The sequence below is a fragment of the Diplotaxodon limnothrissa genome, linkage group LG10, assembly GCF_057381915.1.
Source record: "Diplotaxodon limnothrissa isolate DT_005_m linkage group LG10, D_limnothrissa_male_GT1.1, whole genome shotgun sequence".
In the NCBI taxonomy this organism is placed as follows: Eukaryota; Metazoa; Chordata; class Actinopteri; order Cichliformes; family Cichlidae; genus Diplotaxodon; species Diplotaxodon limnothrissa.
This window is the reverse complement of record NC_140605.1, coordinates 26,697,569-26,704,025: the sequence shown is the minus strand read 5'-3', so window position 1 is coordinate 26,704,025 and position 6,457 is coordinate 26,697,569.

Here is a 6,457-nt window from a genome sequence, read left to right as displayed (position 1 = left end):
GCTATACTTCCGGTCAAACTACGTTCGCTATTTTATTAATCCACATACCTAATTGTTCGCTACAAACTCCGCTACTTCAAAGTAAACAATCACAAGCATCACATACAACATACAGAGAAGGTCTGATAACACAGGAACGACATTATGGACATACGAACGACCGTACATGCGTCAACAAAGCTAAACCGGGGCCAAGCTAACAACATAAGTTAGCATATGAAATGAGGGTGAACTCACGCGTTGCATGCGTGGCCTACCGCTCCAACTATGGACTACATTAGCTCCTAAATGGTAACATACTACAGTACTGACACAACAAAGGCAAAATACGACACAGGTCACTACTTACTTGTCATTTACGCACACCTAACATGCCCCAGGAATCAGTGCACCCCCTCCGGACCAACACTGCTCAGCCGCCATTAAACTGCCCACCTTACTAACCGGATGATGTCACTAGAAGGTGGGCTGGCCCAAACTGACAGAAGATGGAACATTACATGAACTTATATAAACTTATAAACACCAATAAAACTATTATATGAACTTTGGGGCCTTTTATACAAGCAGGGTGCAAGATGCTAGCAGGCAAGGCATACATGGAACGCCATAACCAAGTGGCCGGCATAGTGTACAGGAACATCTGTGCCGAGTATAACCTAGAAGTCCCGAGGTCAAAATGGGAGATGCCCCCAAGGGTGGTGGAGAATGACCGAGCTAAGATCCTGTGGGACTTCCAGATACAGACGGACAAAATGGTGGTGGCTAACCAACCGGACATAGTGGTGGTAGACAAACAGAAGAAGACGGCCGTAGTGATCGATGTAGCGGTTCCGAATGACAGCAATATCAGGAAGAAGGAACACGAGAAGCTGGAGAAATACCAAGGGCTCAGAGAAGAGCTCGAGAGGATGTGGAGGGTGAAGGTAACGGTGGTCCCCGTGGTAATCGGAGCACTAGGTGCGGTGACTCCCAAGCTAGGCGAGTGGCTCCAGCAGATCCCGGGAATAACATCGGAGATCTCTGTCCAGAAGAGCGCAGTCCTGGGAACAGCTAAGATACTGCGCAGGACCCTCAAGCTCCCAGGCCTCTGGTAGAGGACCCGAGCTTGAAGGATAAACCGCCCGCAGGGGCGTGCTGGGTGTTTTTTATATATATATATATATATATATATATATATATATATATATATATATATATATATATATATATATATATATATATATATACTGTAAAAAGATTTTAAAGTAAATTACTGGAATCCGGGAAGTTGCTTAGGGTACAGAAATAATATCGGTATGCTGCTGGAAAGCATACTTTGTCTTTTGTTTTTTTGGTGAACACATTTTAATGCTGTTCTCTTTTTCACTCTTCATGCACTCACTCACTCACTCACTCACAGGAATGGACATATATTTTCACGTATTTATCCTCAGAGCCTCACTGGTCATATTAACTGCCGTTCAGCCTCGCCTGGGATCTGCTTCACATTGAGAAGATCAAAGCCTGCAGTTGGGGGGGAGAGCTGTAAGGCAGTAATATGTTTCCACAGGGGAGTCCTCTCTCTGGGAAAGTGCAATAGGTTAGAATATCAATGAGACGTGCCCGAGAGCGTAACCGCTCACCTGTTGTCTGACTGCGGCTTTGGCACTGTTTCTCTGCGGTCAGGAGGGCGCCTCAGTTTCCTCTTGACTTTGTCTGCCCCGTGTTTCCCGGCAAACAGTTTTGACACTGAATAAATCATGAAAACAGGGACTGAACTGACTGAACAAGTGGAGCAAAGTGTATCTTAGGGAAGGCAGATCATGTTATTAATGTCTACAAGAAGAAAGAGAAGCAGATAATTAAAAACAGTCCCCAACTATACACAGTCAGTTAGTACATAAAGTGGTGTCAATTATTTAATTAATTAACAATTTAGTGGAAAATTAAAATGATTAAAACACACATTGTGTAAATAAAAGCAACTACAGTTAAACACTGATGTTTTTAAACTGCTTTTAAATTGACATTAGTTGAAGCGATTACTATTTCAAATAATGTTTTTTACAAATAAAAAACATTTTGGCTGTTACCAAGTTTTGTAGCAAAAAGTGATAATAAAAAAAGATATCCACTGATGCGCGCTAACTTGGTTATTCAGATACATTACAATATTGCACTGACACAAATATTTGCTAATTACTGCTAACAAAGTCACTAAAGGTTAGTTAGAATTTTACTCGCTAAAACTAAAATACAAGCTTCTTAGACTAGAATCCTATTTTATTTCGTATTTGTCAGATATTCCCAATGAGGGAACAAAAGCACAAATGTAGTGGTTCAGTGATTTTAGTTAGACGAGGTCAGACGAAGCAGACAGCTGCCAACCACTGCTGCTTTTGTCAGCATACTTAAGTCTTAACAAAATTCAAATCAGTGAGTTATTGTATGATGTACGGTTGCTATGGCATTTTTCTCCTTTACCACAAGTTCCAAAACATGTTTTAATACAGAGGCATTTTAACACCATCAACCATGACACAAGTGGCTGTTAGAGGAGCTGCACTGTTTAGTCATTTTGTTCAAATAAAATGTACCTATTTAACCTTTAAATCAAATATAGGTGATTTAAGCTGAGAGATGTCTATTAAATGCTTATTTTAGCAACATAGTATCATTTTTGGGACCTAAACATCTTTTGAAAAGTTATAGTCTGCAGGCTAAAACTTTCAAACACACATTTTTGCTTCAGATTTCAAAATTTACATATTCGGCATGTACATATTCAGCAGATAACTTCAATTCTGGCTATAAAAGGCTCTAAATCTAAGTCAGAAACCTCAACATCTGGTAGAATGTAGCACGGCATGTCAGTGTTAATCATCAACCATCCTGTGGTGGACAGAAGTTAGCAAAACTCGTCTCTCCCTCCTAGAAACAGTCCTGACAAATCTGAGACAGGAAACAGAAAACGGAAACATTCAGTTGATCCAGCTGTTTTCTCCCTAGCTCCCCTTCCTCCTCCTCTATCTACATCTGTCTTACACCCTTCTCCCTCTCTCTACCCCACATATCAAGTATCCGGGGGGGAAGAATTGGGCGAAGAGGAGGAGGAGGAGCAGGGGGTCGGGGTTCAAACAGGTGTCTGCTGACAGCCCCAGCAGCCTGTTGGATGCAGGTTTTACCTCGTGCTCCCAGCTGCTCTCTCATGCACACACAAACTACCACCACCATTTGTCCATCTGTCACAAGAATTAGATCTAATCCACAGGAATTTTCTGATGCCATAGAGGGAGAGAGGGTTGGTGTGTGTGTGTGTTTGCATATATGTGTCTTCTTGTGGAGATATGAATCTGTTTACTGAGTCACCATATTGGAACAAAAAGAATGTTCCCATAATACCAATCACTGATTATTTACATAATGTCCTCTGAAAGGAGGAAAAGCTACTCTGTTTGTGTGCGAGTGTGTGTGGTTGAGAGAGAGAAAGTGTGTGTACTGTCAGGGGGGTTGTAACGCGACCACCCAGCCACCTGCAGTAGATGGCTGAGAAATCTCAAGAAAAAGAGGCCTGACTGTAAATAGAGATTTCTCACGTGATGTCATGCGCACATTGAGAGTTGCCTCCCATATTTGACAGGATACAACCAACGGGAAAATGTGTATTCTCCAGCTGGCTGGCGAGCGGTTGCCGAAAGTTTCTGGCTATCACTGAGTGAAATAAAGTCACAAAGAGGGTGCTGCACTACAAACCTTTCTTGTTATTGCTTTGGTCGCTGGAAGATTGCCACAGTCACCTGTAGTTTGACTGGAAGACGTCAACTTGTCTGCAAACACTTGCCAACCACCAGCCGAGCTGTAGTAAAACCTGAAAAAAAATGTGCCAGAAACCGGAAACAAAGAATATTTACCTTAAAAAAAAGCCAACACATTTCAAAAAGGGGTAGCTTTTACTTTGAAGGCAAACTCCTTTGTGTCACGCACAGTTTCACTATGCTTAGAGAGCAGCTGGGGAATGTTTGTTGACAAGTTGGCCTGTCCATGCAAACTACAGGAGACTGCAGCAGTCTGCAAGCAACCAAAACTCGTGCAAGGAACAATCAAAGTGGTCATGACTCAACCACAATGTAACCATCTGCAGGAAGAGGCAAATTGATTTCCCAGCAACTTCTATCAACCTCCAGCAACCACTTACCAGCTGGTTGGGGAATACACCATGATGTGGACAAGTTATTGTCACATGGCAAGCAGTCACATGTCTGCAAAACCTCAGCCAGCTTGAGTAATTTGGATGAACTGCCCCTTTAAATAAAGCAGAAGGAGAGATGACACTGTATAATTTCCGTGAAGCCTAGACCAAGTCAGACTTTTAATTCATTTGAAAGCCTGATGCTTAGCCTTGTCCACCCCAGCTGTAAAACTCAGAAACCAGTCTTACTTGCTATCATCTATCGTCCACCTGGGCCTTACACAGAGTCTCTGTCTGATTTCTCAGACTTTTTATCTGATTTAGTGCTCAGCTCAGATAAAATAATTATTGTGGGTGATTTTAACATTCATGTAGATGCTAAAAATGACAGCCTCAACATGGCATTTAATCTGGTATTAGACTCAATTGGCTTCTCTCAAAATGTAAAAGAACCCACCCACCACTTTAATCACACTATAGATCTTGTTTTAACATGTGGCATAAAAACTGAACATTTAACAGCGTTTCCTGAAAACCCTCTCCTGTCTGATCATTTCCTGATAACACTTACATTTACAATAATTGATTACACAGCGGTGGAGAGTAGACTTTATCACAGTAGATGTCTTTCTGAAAGCGCTGTAACTAAGTTTAAGAATATAATCCACCCACTGTTATCATCTTCAATGCCCTGTACCAACACAGAGCAGAGCAGGTATCTGAACGCTACTCCAACAGAGGTCGATTATCTTGTTAATAATTTTACCTCCTCACTACGTACGACTCTGGATACTGTAGCTCCTGTGAAAACTAAGGCCTCAAATCAGAAGTACCTGACTCCGTGGTATAATTCTCAAACACGTAGCCTAAAGCAGATGACTCGTAAGCTGGACAGGAAATGGTGTGTCACAAATTTAGAAGATCATCATTTTGCCTGGAGAAATAGTGTGATGCTTTATAAGAAAGCCCTCCGCAAAGCCATCTTACTATTCATCACTGATTGAAGAAAATAAGAACAACCCCAGGTTTCTCTTCAGCACTGTAGCCAGGCTGACAAAAAGTCAGAGCACTGTTGAGCCAACCATCCCTTTAACGTTAACTAGTAATGACTTCATGAACTTCTTCACCTTCCTTAACCTTAACCTTCCTTTCATATCAAAAATTCTTGAAAGAGTAGTTGTCAAACAGTTAACTGATCATCTGAAGAGGAACAGCTTATTTGAAGAGTTTCAGTCAGGTTTCAGAGCTCATCACAGCACAGAAACAGCTTTAATAAAGGTTACAAATGATCTTCTTATGGCCTCTGACAGTGGACTCGATACTGTCGACCATAATATTCTATTAGACCAATTAGAACATGCTGTAGGTATTACAGGTACTGCACTGCAGTGGTTTGAATCATGTCTATCTAAAAGACTCCAATATGTTCATGTAAATCGAGAGTCCTCTTCACACACTAAGGTCAGTTATGGTGTTCCACAGGGTTTGGTGCTAGGACCAATTCTGTTTACACTATACATGCTTCCCTTAGGCAGCATCATTAGAAGACATAGCATACATTTTCACTGCTATGCAGATGACACCCAACTCTCTGTCCATGAAGCCAGATAACACACACCAATTAGTTAAACTGCAGGAATGTCTTAAAGACATAAAGACCTGGATGGCCGCTAACTTTCTGCTTCTTAATTCAGATAAAACTGAGGTTATTGTACTCTGCCCTGAAAAGCTTAGAAATATGGTATCTAACCAGATTCTTACTCTGGATGGCATTACCTTGGCCTCCAGTAACGCTGTGAGGAACCTTGGAGTAGTTTTTGACCAGGACATGTCCTTCAACGCACATATTAAACAAATATGTAAGATGTCCAAAAAACTCCCTGAAAAGCCTTCAGTTAATCCAAAATGCTGCAGCAAGAGTGCTGACAGGGACTAGAGAAAGAGAGAGCATATTTCTCCTGTTTTGGCTTCCCTTCATTGGCTTCCTGTTAAATCAAGAATTGAATTCAAAATCCTGCTCCTCACGTACAAGGTCTTAAATAATCAGGCCCCATCTTATCTTAATGACCTTGTAGTACCATATCACCCTATTAGAGCACTTCGCTCTCGCTCTGCAGGCCTACTTGTTGTTCCTAGAGTATTTAAAAGTAGAATGTGAGGCAGAGCCTTCAGTTTTCAGGCCCCTCTTCTGTGGAACCAGCTTCCAGTTTGGATTCGGGAGACAGACACTATCTCAACTTTGAAGATTAGATTAAAACTTTCCTTTTTGCTAAAGCATATAGTTAG